The 25,155-nt window shown below is 48.5% G+C and overlaps 1 protein-coding gene across 3 annotated transcripts in view; it reads right to left on the reverse strand.

The window, feature by feature from the left end:
- Positions 1–25,155, reverse strand: part of ASRGL1 (asparaginase and isoaspartyl peptidase 1) — a 125,896-nt gene that overhangs the window by 98,071 nt on the left and 2,670 nt on the right. Inside the window, exon 1 of one of the 3 annotated variants that reach the window (XM_056565863.1) lies at positions 22,165–22,273. The exons of the other annotated variants lie outside the window; for them this stretch is intronic. The gene's annotated coding sequence lies outside the window, so the exon portion shown is untranslated. Of the gene's footprint in view, positions 1–22,164; positions 22,274–25,155 lie in introns of those variants that run through there. 3 annotated transcript variants of the gene reach the window in all.

The raw sequence follows: 25,155 nt of genomic DNA on the forward strand, positions 1-25,155 counted from the left end.
CCACTGCACGTCCAAATCTCGGTGGCCCTTCATCGTACCATGTGTGTAGGGCATGGCGGTGTCAAGCTGTTCTTCACATGGTTTGCCTTGGCGAACGGAGTCACACAGGGGAGAAACTGCTAAAGTTCATTTGTAAAGAAATCCGAGTATGGCTTACTCCACGAAATCTGGAAATGGGAACCATGGTGACCGACAACGGGAAGAACATTGTGTCCGCACTGCAGAAGTGTGAAACATGCGCCCTGCATGGCACACGTGTTCAATCTGGTTGTCAAGCACTTCCTCAAGTCTTCACCCCATTTGCAAAACATCCTGAAAATGGCAAAGAAACTGTGCATGCACTTCAGCCACTCGTACACAGCCAAGCACACCTTCCTTGAGCTGCAGCGTCAGAACGGTATACCACAACATAGTCTTATTTGTGACATTGCCACACGTTGGAATTCCACCCTCCATATGTTGGACAGACTATGCAAACAAAGAAAAGCCATCACCGATTTCTTGATGATCCAAGCAGATAGGAGTACTCCCCTGTGTAACTTCAATGTGAACCAGTGGCAGCTCATACATGACACCTGCCGTTTGCTGAGGCCCTTTGAGGAAGCCACATTATTTGTAAATCGCCTGGATTACGCCATGAACGACATAATTCCACTCCTACATTTCCTACAACAGATTATTGAAAACATGGCTGGTCACGGCAATGGAGACGTTGCACCTACATCTCAAGGCTACATGAGCCCTGTGGGGGCTGAACTGGAGGAGGAGGATGATGAGGGGCAGAGCGGAGCACAGTTTAGGTTGGATGAGATGGCCGGTGTTTCTAGTCATCGGACAGGAGAGGAGGAGCAGGAGCAGCCAGAGGAGCTGGAGGGTTATGAGGAAGGCAAGACAGTGGAGATGGAGGCAGGTAGTCCCTCCGAGTCACTGACGCAAATGGCACGATGCATGCTCAGTTGATTGCGTAGTGACCCCCGAATTGTCAAAATTTGTCAGCGGGATGACTTCTGGATCTCCACCTTATTAGACCCTCACTACCGTCCCAAAATGGGGTCCTTTTTTACACCCACTGAGAGGGAGAACAAACTTACCTACTACAGAGAGATTCTACGTAGTCAGTTGGCTGATGCCTATCGGCCACATGGTCCATCCACTCGCAGGTCTGACTCGGGGGGGGGGCCCTCTGCGCTCACCTTCCACTGCCATGGCTGCTGGGGAGGGGAGGGGTGGCAGGAGCAGTACCAGCTCAATCAGCAGCAGTCTGATTCTACGCTGATGAGTAGCTTTCTCACCCACATAGTGAAGCAACTCATCAGCAGCAGGTAGACATGGAGCAGGACCAGAACCAGCAGGTAGTGGCATACCTTGAGATGACCATACCGACAACCATTGAAGATCCGCTGGACTTCTGGGAAGCCAAACTTAATTTATGGCCGCAAATAGCAGAGTTTGACCTGGAAAAGCTGTCCTGCCCGGCCAGTAGTGTGTCATCAGAGCGGGTGTTTAGTGCGGCCGGGGCCATAGTCACCCCAAGGCGAACTCGTCTGTCCACTAAAAATGTGGAGAGACTGACGTTTGTCAAGATGAATCAGGGATGGATCAGCCAGGATTTCCAGCCACCAATGCCAGATGCCTCAGAGAAGATTCACCATGCTGCTACACCAACATTTCCCAATTATGGTTGGTAATGAAACCCTCTTGGGTTATCAATTAGGGTTATGGAACCCTCTTTGGTACTGCGATTGCCTGCTCCTGGCTCATCCTGTGTCTTTCAGTAACTACTTGCCTCACTGATGCTTCTGGCCTTGGGCCTTTAATTTTTGGAAGTTTAGCAGTAGCTAAATACATGCTTAATGCAAATGTCAACATTGATCTTTAAATGTAAGGGGTTATGAAACCCTCTTGGGTACTGCGAATGCCTGCTCCTGACTCATCCTGTGTCTTTCAGGAACTACTTGCCTCCCTGATGCCTCAGGCCTTGGGCCTTTAATTTTTGGATGTTTAGCAGTAGCTAAATACATGCTTAATACAAATTTCAACATTGATCTTAAAATGTAAGGGGTTATGAAACCCTCTTGGGTACTGCTCCTGACTCATTCTGTGTCTATCAGGAACTACTTGCTTCACTGACAAGTCTGGCCATGGGCCTTTAATTTTTGGAAGTTTAGCAGTAGCTAATACATGCTTAATGCAAATTTCAACAATGATCTTTAAATTCTCGGCGCTCTGCCAGGGCCTTCTCCTACCCCGCCGTGGACGATCAGAGGACCTAACTAAACCATCCAATCGGTAGTAGAGACATGCGGTGTGTACAAAGGGCAGGGACTTAATGAACCCGAGCTTATGACCCGCACTTAGTTGGGATTCTTCTTTCCTGGCAAATAATTGCAATCCCTGATCCCTATCGCGAACGGGGTTCAGCGGGTTACCCGTACCTGTCGGTGAAAGATAGACACACGCTGGTCCGTTCAGTGTAGCGCGCGTGCAGCCCCGGACATCTGAGGGCATAACACACCTGTTATTGCTCGATCTCGCGATTGATCGTGCAATGTAAGGGGTTATTAAAGCCTCTTGGGTACTGCTGATGCCTACTCCTGACTGCTCCTGTGTCTTTCAGGAAGTACTTGACTTCATGATGCTTCTGGGCTTGGGCCTTTAATTTTAGGATTTTTGAAATACATACATACATGCTTAATTTAAATGTCAACATTTATGGTGCAATTTATGGGGTTATTAAACACTCTTGGGTAGTGTTTTTTTTCTAATTTTCTGATAATTATCACAGTAATAAACTTGAATTTTCCAGAATAATAACCATTACACCATTGAACGCTTGTTGCGTGTGATTTTTTAAGTAACATTTTCAAAAAAAATACGGAGAGGGATGAACTCTGCTTCTTTATTTCATAAAAAAATATTTTAGAGAAGAATGTCTTTTGGTGGTCCACCGTCCTGCATTATTGAGTCTTCTGGACTCTTGTATATATGTGCTTGTTCTTAAACAAAGGTACAAAAACCAAAAATGGCCGGTCAGGGCTATGGAGACGTTGCGCCATCTTACGGCTGTCACGATTCGGCTTACAGGTAGTGGATCCTCTGTGTTAGCGAGGGATTGGCGTGGACCGTGCTGGTGGACCGGTTCTAAGAGGCTACTGGTGTTCACCAGAGCCCGCTGCAAAGCGAGATGGTCTTGCTGCGGCAGTAGCAACCAGGTCGTATCCACTAGCAACGGCTCAACCTCGCTGACTGCTGAGAAGGCGTGGGACAGAAGGACTAGGCAGAGGCAAGGTCAGACGTAGCAGAAGGTCGGGGCAGGCGGCAAGGTTCGTAGTCAAGATGGATAGCAGGAGTTCAGGTAACACAGGCTTTGGACAACACTAAACGCTTTCACTGGCACAAGGCAACAAGATCCGGCAAGGGAGTGCAGGGGCAGTGAGCAGATATAGCCAGGGAGCAGGTGGAAGCCAATTAAGCTAATTGGGCCAGGCACCAATCATTGGTGCACTGGCCCTTTAAGTCTCAGAGAGCTGGCGCGCGCGCGCCCTAGAGAGCGGAGCCTCGCGCGCCAGCACATGACAGCAGGGGACCGGGACGGGTAAGTGACTTGGGATGCGATTCGCGAGCGGGCGCGTCCCGCTGTGCGAATCGCATCCCCGACGGCCATGTCAGTGCAGCGCTCCCGGTCAGCGGGACCGACCGGGGCGCTGCAGGGAGAGAGACGCCGTGAGCGCTCCGGGGAGGAGCAGGGACCCGGAGCGCTCGGCGTAACAGTACCCCCCCCTTAGGTCTCCCCCTTTTTTTGTCCGACAACTGCTTTACCTGGGACGAGGACACCGGGAAAGAATGGAGGGTTTCCTCAACGGCAGGCAGTACAGCAGGAGTGGGAATGGGGAGGGAGGGCAGAGGGTGAAGCTTGGCACGGGGCAGGGTGACACCAGGACGGGGGCCATGAGGAGGCACTGAGGCTTGCCTGACGGGACTGGGAGGGGGGGGAGAGGCATTTCTTGTGGCAAGCAGAGTCCCAGTTCTTGATCTCCCCGGTGGTCCAGTCAAGGGTGGGAGAATGAAGCTGGAGCCATGGCAGACCGAGGAGGACCTCAGAGGTGCAGTTGGGAAGGACGAAAAATTCAATCCTTTCGTGGTGGGGTCCAATGCACATTAAGAGGGGTTTTGTGCGGTAATGCACGGTGCAATCCAATCTAACTCCGTTGACCGCGGAAAGGTAGAGCGGCTTGACGAGACGGGTCACCGGGATGCAGAAGTTATTCACCAAAGACTCCAAAATGAAATTCCCAGAGGCACCAGAGTCCAAGCAGGCCACGGCTGAGAGGGAGGAATTGGCTGAAGGAGAAATCCGCACGGGCACCGTGAGACGTGGAGAAGCAGACTTTGAACCAAGAGACGCCACACCCACGTGAGCTGGGTGCGTGCATGCGTTTCCCAGACGTGGAGGACGAATAGGGCAATCCACCAAGAAATGCTCGGTACTGGCACAGTACAGACAAAGATTTTCTTCCCTACGGCGATTCCTCTCTTCCTGGGTCAGGCGAGACCGATCCACTTGCATGGCCTCCTCGACGGGAGGCCCAGGCGTAGATTGCAAAGGATGCTGTGGGAGAGGTGCCCAGAGATCTAAGTCTTTTTCCTGGCGGAGCTCCTGATGTCTCTCAGAAAAACGCATGTCAATGCGGGTGGCCAAATGGATAAGTTCTTGCAGGTTGGCAGGAATCTCTTAAAGGTCGCGCAGAGAGCCTCGTTATTCCATGATAATTCGGAAGCAAGAGTACGAAATTGGATGGCGTACTCGCCCACTGAAGAATTACCCTGGACCAGGTTCAGCAGGGCAGTCTCGGCAGAAGAAGCTCGGGCTGGTTCCTCGAAGACACTACGGACTTCAGCGAAGAAGGACTGGACTGTGGCTGTGGCAGGATCATTGCGGTCCCAGAGCGGTGTGGCCCAAGACAAGGCCTTTCCTGAAAGAAGGCTCACTACGAACGCCACCTTAGACCGTTCTGTAGGAAACAAGTCCGAAAACATCTCCATATGCAGGGAACATTGAGACAGAAATCCACGGCAGAGTCTAGAGTCCCCATCAAATTTGTCCGGCAGGGACAAGCGGAGGCTAGGAGCGGCCACTCGCTGCGGAGGAGGTGCAGGAGCTGGCGGAGGAGATGGTTGCTGCTGTAGCAGAGGCAGAAGTTGCTGTAACGTGGCGGTCAACTGCGACAGCTGCTGTCCTTGTTGGGCAATTTGCTGCGATTGCTGAGCGACCACCGTGGTAAGGTCAGCGAGACTTGGCAGCGGCACCTCAGCGGGATCCATGGCCGGATCTACTGTCACGATTCGGCTTACAGGTAGTGGATCCTCTGTGTTAGCGAGGGATTGGCGTGGACCGTGCTGGTGGACCGGTTCTAAGAGGCTACTGGTGTTCACCAGAGCCCGCCGCAAAGCGAGATGGTCTTGCTGCGGCAGTAGCAACCAGGTCGTATCCACTAGCAACGGCTCAACCTCGCTGACTGCTGAGAAGGCGTGGGACAGAAGGACTAGGCAGAGGCAAGGTCAGACGTAGCAGAAGGTCGGGGCAGGCAGCAAGGTTCGTAGTCAAGATGGATAGCAGGAGTTCAGGTAACACAGGCTTTGGACAACACTAAACGCTTTCACTGGCACAAGGCAACAAGATCCGGCAAGGGAGTGCAGGGGCAGTGAGCAGATATAGCCAGGGAGCAGGTGGAAGCCAATTAAGCTAATTGGGCCAGGCACCAATCATTGGTGCACTGGCCCTTTAAGTCTCAGAGAGCTGGCGCGCGCGCGCCCTAGAGAGCGGAGACGCGCGCGCCAGCACATGACAGCAGGGGACCGGGACGGGTAAGTGACTTGGGATGCGATTCGCGAGCGGGCGCGTCCCGCTGTGCGAATCGCATCCCCGACGGCCATGTCAGTGCAGCGCTCCCGGTCAGCGGGACCGACCGGGGCGCTGCAGGGAGAGAGACGCCGTGAGCGCTCCGGGGAGGAGCAGGGACCCGGAGCGCTCGGCGTAACAACGGCAACATGAGCCCTGTTGGTGCTTGTGAGATTGGGTCCTTTGTACCCACACAGCGGGGTCCGGACACAAATTTTTATTTAAATTTCAAATAAAAAAATCACACATTTCAATGGTCTCCTCATGCTGCAGCCAACTCCAGGCTGCGTCTGGTAATATATAGAGAGCACCCGCTGTCCTAAATTTTCGTAAAAATTTTTCTTCAAAAATGTTTGTCTTTTTTATTAGGGATTGTGAAGCTTTGGTGCGTACTCATGCATCAGCCAACTCCAGGCTGTGTCATTCAGGCAATATATGGTTTACTGATGGCGATGCTGGGCCTTGGTCGGGGAATTTAAAATTTTCTCATAGGTAGCACCCGCTATCCAAAAGTCTTCTTCATAAATTTCTACAAATGTTGTGTTTTTTGCAGGGGATTGTGAAGCCCTAGTGTGTACTCATGCATCAGCCAACACCAGGCTGTGTCATTCAGGCAATATATAGGTAGCACCCACTGTCCTAAATATTCTAAAAAAAAAATGTTTAAATGGTTGTTTTTTCTTTGGGATTCTGAAGCCCTGGTGTGTACTCAATGCTGCTTCCTTCTACACTCTGTCAGCCCGTTGGTCCTGTGACAGTGTGCTTCTCCGCCTACACATCCTCCACTGTGTCTTAAGCCTCCACTGCCCGGACAAGTCTCAGTGGCCCTTTAGCATACCATGTGTGCAGGGCACGGCGGTGTCACGCTGTTCTTCACATGGTTTGCCTTGGCGAAAAGTCTTGGAAACAATGTCCGGTCAGGGCAATGGAGACATTGTGCCTACATCTCACGGGCACATGAGCCCTGTGGGGGCTTGTTGGATTTGATCCTTCATACCCACACGCTGGGGTCCGGGACACTGAAAGATTGTTTTAAATTTCTTATCAAAAAATAATGGCGCTGCTGGGCCTGGGTCTGGGAATTTCAAATTTTCTCATAGGTAGCACCCGCTATCCAAAATCTTTTTCAAAAATTTCTAAAATTGTGTTGTTTTTTGGGGGGAATTGTGAAGCCCTGCTGTGTACTCATGCATCAGCCAACTCCAGGCTGTGTAATTCAGGCAATATATGGTTTACTGATGCCGCTGTGGGGCCTGGGTCTGGGAATTTTAAATTTTCTCATAGGTAGCACCCACTATCCAAAATCTTTGGTTTAAATTTCTTAATTCATCTTTTAATCTTAGGGATTGTGAAGGCCTAGTGCCTACTCATGCTGCTGGCAGCTCTGGGCTGTGCCATTCATCCACTATATGGTCTCCTCATGCTTCCAACTCCTCCACGTTGTGCTATTCAGCCACTATATGGTCTCCTCATGCTGCCAACACCTCCAAGCTGTGTCATTCAGCCACTGTATGGTGTCCTCATGCTTCAGCCTCATCCAAACTGTGTCATTCAGCCACTATATGGTGTCCTCATGCTGCCAACACCTCCACGCTGTGCCATTCAGCCACTAAATGGTCTCCTCATGCTGCCAACACCTCCACGCTATGTCATTCAGTCACTATATGGTCTCCTGACACTGATGCCACCACCAGGCTCTGTCATTGTGTGTGCGGCAGTGATTCTAAAAGCGATGCCGGTAATCTGCATGTTATTCTGAATAACAGTATTATTTTACTACCCCAGCACACTCCATATGCATTTTAGAACACTGCAAAGTGTTCTATACCCCTATAGAGGCTGTATGTAGGCTAGAAATAGCCTTTTTTAATATAGATGCGCCGCGAAAAAATTCGGATCGAAACAAACTTTTTCGAAAAATTCGGCAAATCGGCCGAATTGGTTTTGAAAAATTCGCTCATTTCTAAAAGTAAACATACCAAATAAATGATATATTGATTCACATATACAGTATGCCTACTTTATGTTGGCATGTTTTTACTTTTGGAAGACATCAGAGGGCTTCAAAGTTCAGCAGCAATTTTCCAATTTTTCACAAAATTTTCAAAATCTGAATTTTTCAGGGACCAGTTCAGTTTTGAAGTGGATTTGAAGGGCCTTCATATTAGAAATGCCCCATAAATTACCCCATTATAAGAACTGCACCCCTCAAAATATTCAAAATGACATTCAAAAGGTGTGTTAACCCTTTAGGTGTTTCACAGGAATAGCATCAAAGTGAAGGAGAAAATTCTAAATCTTCATTTTTTATACTCGCATGTTCTTGTAGACCCAATTTTTTTATTTTTTTACAAGGGGTAAAAGGAAAAAAATCTTCCCAAAATTTGTAAACCAATTTCTCTTGAATAAGGAAATATCTCATGTGTATGTAAAGTGTTCGGCGGGCGCACTAGAGGGCTCAGGAGGGAAGGAGTGACAATGGGATATTGGAGAGTATGTTTTTGAAATGGTTTTTCAGGGAGAAGTCACATTTAGGAAGCCCCTATGGTGCCAGAACATAAAAATCAAAACAAAAAAAAAAAAAACAACATCATGGCATACTATTTTGGAAACTACACCCCTCAAGGAATGCAACAAGGGGTGCAGTGAGCCTTAACACCCCACAGGTGTTTGACGACTTTTCGTTAAAGTCGGATGTGTAAATGAATTTAGGGGTAATAGGAGAAAATTCCCCCCAAAATTTGTAACCCCATCTCTTCTGAGTATGGAAATACCCCAAGTGTGGACATCAAGTGCACTGCTTTCGCACTACAATGCTCAGAAGAGAAGGAGTCACATTTGGCTTTTGGAAAGCAAATTTTGCTGAAATAGTTTTTGGGGGGCATATTGCATTTGGGAAGACCCCATGGTGCCAGAACAGCAAAATAAAGCCCCACATGGCAGACTATTTTGGAAACTACACCCCTCAAGGAACGTAACAAGAGGTACAGTGAGCCTTTTCGTTACAGTTGGATGTTTAAATGAATTTTTTTTCCCTAAAATGCAGCTTTTTCCCCAAATGTTACATTTTTACAAGGGGTAATAGGAGAAAATGCTCCCCAAAATTTGTAACCCCATATCTTCTGAGTACGTAAATACCCCATGTGTGGACGTCAAGTGCACTGCGGGCGCACTACAATGCTCAGAAGAGAGGGAGTCACATTTGGCTTTTGGAAAGCAAATTTTGCTGAAATAGTATTTGGGGGGCACGTCGCATTTAGGAAGCCCCTGTGGTGCCAGAACAGCAAAAAACACATGGCATAATAATTTGAAAACTACACCCCTCAAGGAACGTAACAAGCAGTACAGTGAGCCTTAACACCCCACAGGTGTTAGATAAATGTTCATTAAAGTGGGATGTGAAAAGGAAAAATTAGATTTTTTAAACTAAAATGCTGGGATTACCCCAAATTTTTCATCTTCACAAGTGGTAATAGGAGAAAATGTCACTGTAAATTTGTAAATACATTTCTTCGGAGTAAGGACATACCTCATGTTTGACCTGCTCTGCAGGTGCACACCAGTTCTCAGAAGAACATTCAGCTTCTGGAGAATTTTGTCAGGGGCCTTGAGCGTTTACAGAGCTACCATGGAGCCAGAACAGTTGGACTCCCCCTCAATTTTTTCCCAAACAATTTGCAAAAGGGGTAATATGAGAAAATGCCCCCCAAATGTCGTAACACCATTGCTTCTGAGTATGGAAATACCCCACATGTGGACATAACATGCTGTGCGGGCGCACTACAGGGCTCAAGAGTCATAGATCCATGTTTGCATATCAGTAGCTGACGGTTACATACATTCAGCGGAGAATAAAAGAAAGGAACACCCACATGTGACACCATTACAGACAGTACACCCCCTGGGGTAGGTGTATAGGGGGGAACTGGACATTTGGAATGGACGGGTGTTCCCTAAATTTATTTTCCAGGAATGGATGAAGTGTACTATGGGGGGGGGGGGTAAATTAAAATTTTACTACTGATATGTCATTTATGTTCCCAGAATGATGACCCAGAGCATAGCTAAAAGTAAAAAATATGCCTGCCCCAAACCCTATGCTCTGAATCATCATTCTGGTAATGTAATGTGCGTGGCCATCCCTAACCTGTTGCCTCAAATGCGCACACCGCTCAGGTGGAGAGAGAGCGCATGCGCATTTGAGGCAACATAAAAAAGACCCGATGCTAGTGACTCAGTGATCCATAATCCATTTTTGGAAAAAATAACCCCAGAGGTCTTATCATTTTTTATTTTCTTTTAATAAAAGAGTTTTTTGGGCAATTTTGTGGTTTATGAGGTAAAAATTTGGAATGTACACTGGACTTGGTACATTGGGGTCAAATTATGGGAAATTAAAATGAAAAGGGAAAATTTAGCACTCCATGGAAATGTGATACTTCCTGAAGCAGTTTTTAATGCAGAGGCCCGGATGATCGGGGCAAGTGTCACATTAAGTGGTGGTGTCCTTCAGTATCCCCCTCTTGTGACACACTCTGCATTTTTTCTGGGATCGTCCCTTCTTTCCAGTGTGGGGGGACCTCACCTGGAAAGTGCTGGCCTGGGACGATCCTGGCACCTATATTTCCAGTTCCTTGGGAACTCCGGCCTGCTCTTTCCAGGTCGCCAAAGATAAGGGCCTTGAGGACTTCTTCTTGGAACTGGAGGAATGTCCCTGTGTTGCCAGTGTACTGGGACAGTACAAAAGGGTTGTACATGGCAACCTGTACCATGTACACCGCAACTTTTTTATACCATACCCGTGCTTTCCGCATGGTGATGTATATCTTGAGGACTTGATCAGAGAGATCAACTCCCCCCATATACTGATTGTAGTCCAGAATACAATCGGCTTGAGGACCGTTGGGACAGGTGAGCTGCTTTTACCATGAATTGTGGTCAGCATAAGGACATCCCTCTTATCCTTATACCTGACCAGCAACAGGTTTTCATGGGTAAGGGCACGGGACTCACCCTTGGGCATACGTTTCTGATTAAAATTTTGAGGTTGGCCTCTCTGGTTCTTCTGCACGGTCCCACAAGCGGAAGTGGATCTGGCGGCAAGGGATGTGAACAGAGGGATGCTGGTATAAAAGTTGTCCACGTACACGTGGTAACCCTTATCCAACAATGGGTGCACAAGGTGCCAGAGTGGGGGGACATTCTGGGGGTTCAATACGGGAATCCCATCCCTCATATACTCTAAACTTGTATGTGTACTTGGTGGTACTCTCGCAAAGTTTGTAGAGTTTCACACCATATCGCGCCCACTTCGAGGGAATATACTGGTGGAAGATGAGTCTCCCCTTAAAACTGATAAGAGACTCTTCTACAGAAAGCTCCCTTTGGGGTACGTAGGCCTCCCAAAATTTGGCCCCAAAGTGATCTATGACTGACCTCAAGTGTGTATGTATGTGTGTTGGGTGCAAACTTTATATAACTGCGTGTGATAAAATATCAAATACTGTTATAAAAAAAAATGTAAAAATGCTGCGGCCCAAAAAAAAAGGTGGCCAAAATGCAGCATCCTGAAACCCTAATAGGGCCTGGGTCACAATGCAAAATGGACAGCATTGGACAGCCCTCGGGGTCCTCTTCCCCCGCTCTGCCCGGACTTCTTGGGGCGGGCAGAGTGGACGATCTGAACTTTCACCCCCCACCAAATAGCTGAGACACTGTGATTGGTCCACAGGGACCAATCACAGTGATCACTGACCAGGACCATTCACAGATGGTCCTTCGGTGTGTTGCAGAACTTGTCTCCTGCCGGTAACAGCGGAACTTCTGCCTGTTAACCCGTGTGATGCTGCGCATCGCCGGGTTAACTGAATGACTTGCGAATGACTGCACGAACTAGCTGCATATCCTGACGTTTATATAAGTCATTCAGCGGGAAGGGGTTAAGGGGCCTGACCACTGCACTTCCTGAAGTTCTCTGTGGTAAAAAGGGGCCATTTGCAAGACAACAGGGCCCTCTTTTTACTACACTACAATCACTGTTGCCGATTGAGGAGGAGGGGGAAGGGTGAGGAGAGAGCCCCGCAGAGGCTGTACAACATGGGGCCTGACTCAAGTAAGTGTCCTTGCATGTATATATGTGTGTGAGCAATAGTGATAAGCGGCATATTCCATATTCGAATTCGCGATATTTCACGAATATATGGACGAATATTCGTCCTATGTTCGTGAAATTCGCATATTTAATATATTTGCGGTTATTTTTGCATGCGCGTATGCGGATAACTATCTACCTATCTATCTATATTATCTATCCATCTACCTATCTATCTCCTAATATTCTTTAGTGACGATATTCACGAATATGAGGATATTCGCGAATATTCTCATATTTGCACATTCGCATATTCTTATATTCGTGAGAATTCACTCTCCAGTCTAATACAGTAAATAGTATAGGAGCCTTCTTTAGACCACAAGCTGGAAGCAGGGAGGGATGAGATCACTGTTGTCACGCCGAGCGCTCCGGGTCCTGCTGCCTCCCCAGAGCGCTCACGGCGTGCTTCTGTCTGCAGCGCTCCGGTCGGCATCGCTGACCGCGAGCGCTGCTCCTTGGTCTCCGGAGGGGACGCGATCCGAGGCACGGGTCGTGCCCGCCCTCGGATCGCGCCCCATGTCACTCACCTCTCGCCCCCGTCTGCTTCCTCCCGGCGCGCGGCCCCGCTCCCTAGGGCGCATGCGCGCCGGCTTGCTAATTCGTGCCTGGCCCAATCACTCCCATTCCTATAAAAAACCACTTCCCCTTCCTCTCCTTGCTGGATCTTGTTGCCTTGTGCCCTGAGAAAGCGTTTTAGTGTGTTCCCAAGCCTGTGTACCCAGACCTTCTGCTGTTGCCCCTGACTACGAACCTCGCTGCCTGCCCTGACCTTCTGCTACGTCTGACCTCGCCTCTGTCTAGTCCTTGTGTACCGTGCCAATCTCAGCTGCCAGAGAGGTCGAGTCGCTACTGGGGAACACGACCTGGTAGTTACTGCCGCAGCAAGTCCATCCCGCTTTGCGGCGGGCTCTGGTGAACACCAGTAACTGCTTAGAACCGATTCCCCAGTATGGCCCGCGTCATCGCCTCTCTGGCACAGAGGATCCACCTCCAGTGTCCTCACCAGCCGCTAGTCCGGACCCTGACAACTGTGATGTGTTCTGTGGGGGAAAAAAAAAATGAATATTCGTAATTGTGAATATATAGTGCTATATTCACCATATTCGTGAATATGCAAAATTCGCAATAAATATTCCAATTGCGAATACTCTCTGTCAACACTAGTGAGCAAATGTGTGTGTCTGTGTGCATATTTGTGTCTATATAATGTTTCTATTTGTGTGTGCATGTGTGTGTGTATCTATACAAAGTGTGTATGTAATGTGTGTTGTGTGTAAGATGCATGTACAGTATGTGTGTTGTGTGTATGATGCATATACAGTATGTAATGTGTACAGTATGTGTGTTGTGTGTATGATGCATGTACAGAATGTAAAGTGTACATTGTGTTGTGGTGATGTACAGTATTTATTGTGTACAGCATGTGTTGTGTGTGTGTATATGACGCATGCATGTACAGTATGTAATGTGTACAGTATGTGTGTTGTGTGTATGATGCATGTACAGAATGTAAAGTGTACATTGTGTTGTGGTGATGTACAGTATGTGTTGTGTGTGTATATGATGCATGCATGTAAAGTATGTAATGTGTACAGTATGTGTGTTGTGTGTACAAAGCATGCATGTATGTGTATATTGTGACAGAGTGTCTGGACAAGTCATAGAGGTTGTGTATATCTGCCCAAGATTTCTTGTGTCTGTCAGGTAAAAGCTGACAGGGTTTGAGCAAAAACCCGTTTACAGGGCCTGTGTTGCTGGAGTGGGGAAGAGAGGGTGGACCCCCACTCCACCCGGACAGTCCGGGTCTTGGGCTGTCTGATCAGTCCAAGGTGTGCTTGCCTGATATAAGGCCAGGAGTACAGTCTCTCTCTCTCTCTCTCTCTCTCTCTCTCTCTCTCTCTCTCTCTCTCCCCCTCTCCCAAGGAGATGACCAACCCGCTGCCCCAACGCTTACAATATGTATATACATGTATGTGTATATGATCTATATTTAAAGTGAAACTCTCTCCATGTTTTACGTCATATGCTCACACAGTGCTATGGGCCTTTTTAACCTGTCAAGGACCCTTGACGTACGCGTAAGTCATGACGTACGTCTTGGAGAATTCCGGTCCCCACCGGGCGGGGATCGGACCAGGATGCCTGCTGAAATCATTCAGCAGGCATCCTGTGCAAACGCCCAGGGGGGGGGGGGGGTCATCAGACCCCCCCCCCCATGTTGGCGATCACAGAAAACCGCAAGCGAATTCACACTTGTGAATCGCTGCGATTCCAGTGATGCGGGTCACTGGTGACCCGCTGACCCGGAGATACAAGGTGATTGGATACAAGGTGATTAGGATACACCCCCTAATCACCTCCTGTATCTATGGAGAGGTGGCCATTTCGTCACCACCCCAGGATCGCTGCTATTGGCTGGAGGAGGGGTTAACGGCAGCCTCCTGCAGCTCCCGCGGCTGGCTGGGTTCAGTCTGCTGAGATTGGAGCCCCCTCAGAAGAAAAGAAGCCCCCCATAGATCAGGGAAAGCATACAGCCCGGGGAATGGTAGGGTAAATAGTTAAAAAAAAGTTAAAAAGTAGCAAATTTCCCCCCCCCCCCGACCCCCTAATAGGTCCCCAAGGGTCCGCCGCAATTTTTCAGCATGATCCAGGCCCTATTAGGGGTTCAGGGCGCTGCATTTGGCCCCCCATTTTTTGGGGCCGCAGCGCTCCCCCCCCCAAAAGTTATACTTACACCAATCACAAAGTACATACTCCCCCAACACACACACACCCTCACCCCGACACTGCCAACCCCCCACGACCCCCCCCCGCCACCGTAGAAAAAAGGCGATGGCTCGCCAGGCATTTTCGGCAGCAGAGGCATACGCTTTTCTAGCCTACGACTCCGAATCTGCCAGTGAGGACGATGAAGATCCTACATTCCTGTGTTCTTCATCGTCCTCCTCATCATCTAGTACTGATGATGAGTCCCCTGGATCGCGGCGGAGACGCCGCCAGGCAAGGCCACGCACCCCCCATGAAAGTGGCACAGTGGCTGGCACTAGTACAAGCGACACTGCCGCTGGTACTAGGAGTCCGACCCCCCAGACAGGTTTACTGGAGCCCCCTTCCAGTGAACCTGTCTGGAGACCCCCAGAGGGTTATCAGTCAAGGGTTCCGAAGTTTGTTGGCGACTCCGGAATCCGGATTGACAATTCTGGATTCACTGAAATTGTTCAGTTATTTTTTCAGTGACAGTTTTGTCAATCTGATGGTGGAGCTGACGAATCTGTACGCAGTTCATTGCCCACCACCCTGATTCTTTTTTTGCCAGGTCCAATGAATGGTACGCCATTGATGCAGGCAGCAGAGATATGGACATTTTGGGGCCTCTTGCTGCATATGGCCTTGGTCAAAAAGCTGTGTCAGGCAGTACTGGAGCGGGGACATCCTATACAAGACCCCGCTTTACAGTATGGTCATGACACGGATGCGGTTCGAGGCCATTCGGAAATGCATTCATTATGCAGATAATGAGGCATGTCCACCCCGAAGTTATCCCACCTATGACCGGCTTTACAAAGTGAGGCCAGTCATCGATCACTTAGGGGCCAAATTTTTGGAGGCCTCGGTCAGGGAGCTCTCGGTCGATGAGTCTCTTATCAGTTTTAAGGGGAGACTCATCTTCCGCCAGTATATTCCCTTGAAGCGGGCGCAGTATGGCATGAAGCTCTATAAACTTTGTGAGAGTACCTCCGGGTACACTCTCAAGTTTAGAGTGTATGAGGGACGAGATTCCCATATTGAACCACCAGATTGTTCCCCCACTCTGGGTGTTAGCGGGAAACTCGTTTGGGACCTTATGCACCCATTGCTGGATAAGGGTTACCACGTGTATGTGGACAACTTTTATACCAGCATCCCTCTGTTCCCATCCCTTGCCACTAGATCCACGTCCGCTTGTGGGACCATGCAGAAAAGCCAGAGAGGCCTCCCTCTAAATTTTCTGCAGACACCTACTCCCAAGGGTGAGTCCCATGCCCTTGCCCATGAAAACCTGTTGTTGGTCAAGTATAAGAGGGATGTCCTTATGCAGACCATTATACATGGCAACGGCAGCTCACCTGTCCCTGTGCGAGGTACCACAACACCGGTCCTTTAGCCTAATTATATTCTGAACTACAATCGGTATATGGGGGGAGTTGATCTTTCTGATCAAGTCCTCAAGCCATACATGGCCATGCACAAAACACGGGTATGGTACAAAAACGTTGCGGTCTACATGGTACAGGTTGCCATGTACAACGCTTTTGTACTGTCCCAGCACGCTGGCAACACAGGGACATTCCTCCAGTTCCAAGAAGAAGTCCTAAAGGTCCTGATCTTTGCTGACAGGGAAAGAGCAGGCCGGAGTTCCAAAGGAACTGGAGCTATAGGTGCCAGGATCGTCCCAGGCCAACACTTTACAGGTGAAGTCCCCCACACTGGAAAGAAGGGACGAACCCAGAAAAGATGCAGAGTGTGTTACAAGAGGGGGATACGAAAGGATACCACCACTCAATGTAACACTTGCCCCGATCATCCGGGCCTCTGCATTAAGGTTTGCTTCAGGGAGTATCACACTTCCATGGAGTACTAAATTCTCCCTTCTCATTTTAAGTTTCCATAATTTGACCCCAATGTACCAAGTCCAGAGTACATTGCAAATTTTAACCCCATAAACCACTAAATTGCCCAAAATAATGTTTCATCTAAAAAAAAAAAAAAAAACTGATAAGACCTCTGGGGGTATTTAAAAAAAAAAAAAGGGTCATGGGTCACTGAGTCACTATCATCGGGGACTTTTTATGTTGCCTCAAATGCGCAGCGCTCTCTCTCCGGGTGCGCATTTGAGGCAACAGGTTAGGGATGGCCACACACATCACATTCCCAGAATGATGATTCAGAGCATAGGCTTTGGGGTGGGCATATTTTTTAGTTTTGGCTATGCTCTGGGTCATCATTCTGGGAACATAATCTGTTTTATAATTTTATGTCCCACTGTACCCCTTGTTAGTAATTAGTGTACCCCATCTAATGCCCCTTGAGGGGGGGTCCCACTGTTCTGGCTCCATAGGAGAAAGCCAAAGCTCAAGGACCCTGACTGATCTCCGGCACCTCTGAGACCGGTGTGCATGCTGTTTACGCCCAGACATGAGGTATGTCCTTACTCCAAAGAAATGTATTTACAAACTTACGGTGACATTTTCTCCTTTTACCACTTGTGAAAATGAAAAATTTGGGTTAACCCCAACATTTTAGTGTAAAAAAAAATCAAATGTTTCATTTTCACATCCCACTTAATGAACATTTATCAAACACCTGTGGGGTGTTAAGGCACACTGTACCCCTTGTTATGTTCCTTGAGGGGTGTAGTTTCCAAAATAGTATGCCATGTGTTTTTTTTTTTTTTGCTGTCCTGGCACCATAGGGGCCTCCTAAATGCGAAATGCCCCCCCCCCCCCCCCCCCATTTCAGCAAAATTTGCAAATGAGCATTGTAGTGTGCCAGCAGAGCACTTGACGTCCACACATGGGATATTTCCATACTCAGATGAGATGGGGTTACAAATTTTGGGGGTCATTTTCTCCCATTACCCTTTATAAAAATTGTAAATTTGGGGGAAACCAGCATTTTAGTTGAAAAAAAAAATCATTTACACATCCAACTTTAAAGAAAGGTTGTGAAACACCTGTGGGGTGTTAAGGCTCACTGTACCCCTTGTTACATTCCTTGAGGGATGTAGTTTCCCAAAAAGTATGCCATGTGCCTTTTTTTTTTTTTTTTTTTTTCTGTACTGGCACCATAGGGGCTTCCTAAATGGGACATGCCCCCCAAAAACCACTTCAGCAAAAATTGCTTAGCAAAAGCCAAATTTGACTCCTTCTCTTATGAGCATTGTAGTTCGCCAGCAGTGCATTTGACCTCGACATATGTGGTGTTTCCATACTCAAAAGAGATGGGGTTACACATTTTGGGGGGCATCTTCTCCAATTACCCCTTGTAAAAAATGTTAAATTTCGGGGAAAACTAGCATTTTAGTGAAAAAAAAATCATTTACACATCCAACTTTAACGAAACGTCGTGAAACACATGTGGGGTGTTAAGGCTCACTGTACCCCTTGTTACGTTCCTTGAGGGGTGTAGTTTCCAAAATAGTATGCCATGTTTTTTTTTTTGCCTTCCTGGCACCATAGGGGCTTCCTAAATGGGACTTGCCCCCCAAAACCATTTCAGCAAAAATTGCTTAGCAAAAGCCAAATGTGACTCCTTCTCTTCTGAGCATTGTAGTTCGCCAGCAGTGCACTTGACCTCCACATATGTGTTTTTTCCATAATGTAAAATTTGGGGGAAAACTAGCATTTTAGTGAAAAAAATAAAATAAATTACACATCTAACTTTAACGAAAAGTCGTGAAACACCTGTGGGGTGTTAAGGCTCAGTGTACCTCTTGTTACGTTCCTTGAGGGGTTTAGTTTCCAGCATAGTATGCCATGTGTTTTTTTTTTTTTTTTTTTTTGCTGTTCTGGCACCATAGGGGCTTCCTAAATGTGACATGCCCCCCAAAAACAATTTCAGAAAAACTCACTCTCCAAAATCGCACTGTCGCTCCATCCCTTCTGAGCTCTCTAATGAGCCCGCTGAACACTTGACATACACATATGAGGTATTTCCTTACTCGAGAGAAATTGGGTTACACATGTTAGGAAGATTTCTCTCCTTTTACCCCTTGTAAAAATTCAAAAACTGGGTCTACAAGAACATGCCAGTGTAAAAAATTAAGATTTTGAATTTTCTCCTTCATTTTGCTGCTATTGCTGTGAAACACCTAAAGAGCCCTAGAGAGCGGAGCCGCGCGCGCCAGCACATGACAGCAGGGGACCGGGACGGGTAAGTGACCTGGGATGCGACTCGCGAGCGGGCGCGTCCCGCTGTGCGAATCGCATCCCCAACGGCCAAAACAGTGCAGCGCTCCCGGTCAGCGGGACTGACCGGGACGCTGCAGGGAGAAAGACGCCGTGAGCGCTCCGGGGAGGAGCGGGGACCCGGAGCGCTAGGCGTAACAGTACCCCCCCCCTTAGGTCTCCCCTTCTCTTTGTCCGGTAACTGCCTCCCCTGGGATGAGGACACCGGGAAAGAATGGAGGGTTTCCTCAACGGCAGGCAGTACAGCAGGAGTGGGAATGGGGAGGGAGGGCAGAGGGCGAGACCTGGCACGGGGCAGTGTGACACCAGGACGGGGGCCATGGGGTGGCACAGAGGCTTGCCTGACGGGACTGGGAGGGGGGGAGAGGCACTTCCTGTGGCAGGCAGAGTCCCAGTTCCTGATCTCCCCGGTGGTCCAATCAATGGTGGGGGAATGAAGCCGGAGCCAAGGCAGACCGAGGAGAACCTCAGAGGTACAGTTGGGGAGAATGAAAAATTCAATCCTCTCAAGGTGGGGTCCAATAGACATGAGGAGGGGCTCTGTGCGGTAACGCACGGTGCAGTCCAATCTGGCTCCGTTGACCGCGGAAATGTAGAGCGGCTTGACGAGACGGGTCACCGGGATGCTGAATTTATTAACAAATGACTCCAAAATAAAATTTCCTGAGGCACCGGAGTCCAAGCAGGCCACGGCTGAGAGGGAGGAGCTGGCTGAAGAAGAAATCCGTACGGGTACCGTGAGACGTGGAGGAGCAGACTTGGAACCAAGAGACGCCACACCCACGTGAGCTGGGTGCGTGCGTGCGTTTCCCAGGCGTGGAGGACGGATAGGGCAATCCACCAAGAAATGCTCGGTACTGGCACAGTAAAGACAGAGATTTTCTTCCCTGCGGCGATTCCTCTCTTCCTGGGTCAGGCGAGACTTATCCACTTGCATGGCCTCCTCGGCGGGAGGCCCAGGCGTAGATTGCAACGGATACTGTGGGAGAGGTGCCCAGAGATCTAAGTCTTTTTCCTGGCGGAGCTCTTGGTGTCGCTCAGAAAAACGCATGTCAATGCGGGTAGCTAGATGGATGAGTTCTTGCAGATTGGCAGGAATCTCTCGTGCGGCCAGCACATCCTTGATGCGGCTGGATAGGCCTTTTTTAAAGGTCGCGCAGAGAGCCTCGTTATTCCAGGATAATTCTGAAGCAAGAGTACGGAATTGTACGGCATACTCGCCAACGGAAGAATTACCCTGGACCAGGTTCAACAGGGCAGTCTCGGCAGAAGAAGCTCGGGCTGGCTCCTCGAAGACACTCCGGAGTTCAGTGAAGAAGGCCTGGACTGTGGCTGTGGCAGGATCATTGCGGTCCCAGAGCGGTGTGGCCCAAGACAAGGCCTTTCCTGAGAGAAGGCTTACTACGAACGCCACCTTAGACCGTTCTGAAGGAAACAAGTCCGACATCATCTCCATATGCAGGGAACACTGAGACAAAAATCCACGGCAGAGTCTGGAGTCCCCATCAAATTTGTCCGGCAGGGACAAGCGGAGGCTAGGAGCGGCCACTCGCTGCGGAGGAGGTGCAGGAGCTGGCGGAGGAGATGGTTGCTGCTGTAGCAGAGGCAGAAGTTGCTGTAACGTGGCGGTCAACTGCGACAGCTGCTGTCCTTGTTGGGCAATCTGCTGCGATTGCTGAGCGACCACCGTGGTAAGGTCAGCGAGACTTGGCAGCGGCACCTCAGCGGGATCCATGGCCGGATCTACTGTCACGATTCCGGCTGGCAGGTAGTGGATCCTCTGTGTCAGCGAGGGATTGGCGGGGACCGTGCTAGTGGACCGGTTCTAAGAGGCTACTGGTTTTCACCAGAGCCCGCCGCAAAGCGGGATGGTCTTGCTGCGGCAGTAGCAACCAGGTCGTATCCACTAGCAACGGCTCACCTCGCTGACTGCTGAGAAGGCGTGGGACAGAAGGACTAGGCAGAGGCAAGGTCAGACGTAGCAGAAGGTCGGGGGCAGGCGGCAAGGTTCGTAGTCAGGATGGGTAGCAGAAGTTCAGGTACACAGGCTTTGGACACACTAAACGCTTTCACTGGCACAAGGCAACAAGATCCGGCAAGGGAGTGCAAGGGAGGAGACTAGATATATCCAGGGAACAGGTGGGAACCAATTAAGCTAATTGGGCCAGGCACCAATCATTGGTGCACTGGCCCTTTAAGTCTCAGAGAGCTGGCGCGCGCGCGCCCTAGAGAGCGGAGCCGCGCGCGCCAGCACATGACAGCAGGGGACCGGGACGGGTAAGTGACCTGGGATGCGACTCGCGAGCGGGCGCGTCCCGCTGTGCGAATCGCATCCCCAACGGCCAAAACAGTGCAGCGCTCCCGGTCAGCGGGACTGACCGGGACGCTGCAGGGAGAAAGACGCCGTGAGCGCTCCGGGGAGGAGCGGGGACCCGGAGCGCTAGGCGTAACAGGTCCCTGAAAAATTTCGATTTTGAAAAATTGGAAAATTGCTGCTATACTTTGAAGCCTTCTGATGTCTTCCAAAAGTAAAAACATATCAACTTTATGATGCAATCATAAAATAGATATGTTGTATATGTGAATCAATATATCATTTATTTGGTGTATTCTACATTCTACACTACATCACTGTCTGCAGGCACTGCATGTAATTGCCTCCAATTCAGTGTGAAGAAGAGGAGTGCCACAAACCTGATCCTCCATGATTGAAGTGCAGCCCTCCATGTTAGGAGCGGAGAGGAGGCGGGTAGGGGGCGTGCTGCTGCGGGTTTCTGACGGCCCATCTGACTGTTGCCCAGCATAAGACTAAAGTAAGAAGGTGCCTTTACAGACTGCGGCGAATATGAGTAAAAGCACCCTCTTTCACTTCACATTCTGCTCTATGCAATGGTAACTGCAACTCCATACCTGTACGGAGGTGACAGTTGTGCTTTAAGGCTATTACATTACATTACTTATCCTGTAATGAAATGCAGGTAACGTAGAACAATAGAAAATGGAGGCACCTGAGTAACACACCATGGGAATAAAGACTAGCGCATGCAGATAAGGCTCCATGGTGAGTGTCGGTTCACTAATAAAACTGAATATAGCAGTGGTGCAAGGAAGTCCATAGAAAAAAAATGCAGGTAAAGAAGAAAAGATGAAATCCAGCAACTCACCGCAATGTCTGAAATCAGCGTCTTGAAGCCATCATGGAGGATCGGGATGGTGCGGGGAGCTCAGAGGCTACAAACCAGTAGGTTTTGTGCAGGTGCACTTCTTCCGGCCTCATCCTGTACTGATCCTGTATTATACTCCAGAGCTGTACTCACTATTCTGCTTGTGAGGTCACTGCAGGGGCAGACATACCATATGTGCAGCCTGTTCAGCTGCACAGGGGCCCAGGAGCCTAGGGGGCCCCAGCCAGAACTGAAACTGTTAGCGAGTCAGTGAGTGACAGTCCCTCACTGACTGCTGGGGCCAGGCCCGTCTTTAACGCGGGGCAAAAGGGGCAGCTGCCCCAGGCCCTCTCATTCCTGGAGCCCAAAAGCAGCTAGCCCCTTTTGCCCCACCGCTACCTTTTTTTGGGAGGGAGGGGGCCTTTTTCTAATTCATTGCTGCAGCCCGCTACCTTTTTTTTTACTTATTGCCGCCGCCTCCCCGTCAATCTTCCACAGGCAGCCACTATCCCAGGACCGCTGTGGCTGCCTGGGAAATAGTCACGCCCGCTGATGTGACGTGCGACATCACGGCGGGCATCATAGAGATGAGAGGCGCGGAGCAGAGAGGAGTCCTCCGCTCCTCTCTATCAGTGATTTACAGCCCCCACACGGCCTCCAGGCTGCAGCGTCACTCACCGCCAGATGGACCGGTATATCATCTGGATTACATGTGAGTTGAGGGGTAGGGGGTTGTTTGGCAGGGGGGTGGGGTGAGGATTGGAGGGGGGTGGTGCAGGGTTGCAATTGTGTGTGTGTGGGTGGGGGGGAGAAATTGTGCATGTGAGTGGAGGATAATAATGATTATAATAATCCTCCCCTCACATGTATGTATAATCTCCCCCTCACATGTATAATCTGATAACCCCCTCACATATAATCTTATTAGGAGATTATACTTGTGAGGGGACTATAAATGTGAGGAGGAGATTATCAGACTATACATGTAAGGGGGAGAGAATACATATATGTGAGGGGAGGATTATAATAATCCCCTCCTCACATGTATAATCCCCTCACATATAATCTGATTATGATATTATAAATGTGAGGGGATTATCAATGTGAGGAGGGGATTATCACATTATACATGTGAGGGAGATATGACAAATATATCTCCCTCACATGTGTATAATCCCTCTAACGTGTATAATCCCCTCCTGACATATATAATCCCCTCCTCACATGTATAATCCCCTCCTCACATGTATAATCCCCTCACATATAATCTGATTATGATATTATATATGTGAGGGGATTATCAGATTATACATGTGAGGGAGATATGATAAATATATGTGAGGGGAGGATTATAATAATCCTTTAACGTGTATAATCCCCTCCTGACACATATAATCCCCTCCTCACATGTATAATCCCCTCCTCACATGTATAATCCCCTCACATATAATCTGATTATGATATTATATATGTGAGGGGATTATCAATTTGAGGAGGGGATTATCAGATTATACATGTGAGGGAGATATGATAAATATATGTGAGGGGAGGATTATAATAATCCTCTAACGTGTATAATCCCCTCCTGACATTTATAATCCCCTCCTCACATGTATAATCTGATTTTGCGATTATAAATGTGAGGAGGAGATTATTAGATTATACATGTGATGGGGAGATGTTACATATATGTGAGTGGAGGATTATAATAATCCCCTGCTCACATGTATAATCCCCTTCTCACATGTATAAGGCTTGGTTCACATTGATGAATCTCCAGAAGCGATCCCTTTGGGTGGCGCTAGGACCGTGCAGATCTTTTTGCAGATCCGCTCAGAAATGCATTGCTGTCTGGAGATTTTTCAGTGTGAACCTAGTAATTATAATAGTTTATATTCTGTATTATATTCCAGAGCTGTACTCACTATTCTGCTGGTGAGGTCACTGTATACATACGTTACATTACTTATCCTGTACTGATCCTGAGTTATATCCTGTATTATACTCCAGAGCTGTACTCACTATTCTGCTGGTGAGGTCACTGTATACATACATTACATTACTTATCCTGTACCGATCCTGAGTTATATCCTGTATTATACTCCACAGCTGCACTCACTATTCTGCTGGTGAGGTCACTGTATACATACATTACATTACTTATCCTGTACTGATCCTGAGTAATATCCTGTATTATACTCCAGAGCTATACTCACTATTCTGCTGGTGAGGTCACTGTGTACATACATTACATTACTTATCCTGTACTGATCCTGAGTAATATCCTGTATTATACTCCAGAGCTATACTCACTATTCTGCTGGTGAGGTCACTGTGTACATACATTACTTATCCTGTACTGATCCTGAGTAATATCCTGTATTATACTCCAGAGCTATACTCACTATTCTGCTGGTGAGGTCACTGTGTACATACATTACATTACTTATCCTGTACTGATCCTGAGTAATAGTGGCTTGATAATGTTAAGATCAGGATGTTACTGATGTGGCGGGGGGGGGGGGGGGGGGTCTTAGTTGGAGGGGGGGGGGGGGTGAGTGGGAAGGAAGTTTAGCTGTATGGGGCCCCAAAATTCCTGATGGCAGCCCTGGGTGAACCCTCTGTATTCACTCTGGTGAAGTCTTCTCTTGACACATATACACATACCTCCTGGAGAGTGTTCTTGATCTGGTGAAGAGGGTTTTCTTCACCAGGGAAAGAATTCTCCAGTCATCCTCCACAGTTGTTTTCCTTGATCTTCCTGGTCTTTTGGTGTTGCTGAGCTCACAGGTGCGTTCCTACTTTTTAAGAATGTTCCAAATAGGTGTTTTGGCCACGCCTAATGTTTTGGCTATCTCTCTGATGGGTTTGTTTTTTCAGCCTAATGATGGCTTGCTTCACTGATAGTGTCAGCTCTTTGGATCTCATCTTGAGAGTTGACAGCAACAGATTCCAAATGCAAATAGAACACACTAGAAATTAAAGGACAAC

This window comes from Hyla sarda, chromosome 3, assembly GCF_029499605.1.
Source record: "Hyla sarda isolate aHylSar1 chromosome 3, aHylSar1.hap1, whole genome shotgun sequence".
Classification (NCBI taxonomy): Eukaryota; Metazoa; Chordata; class Amphibia; order Anura; family Hylidae; genus Hyla; species Hyla sarda.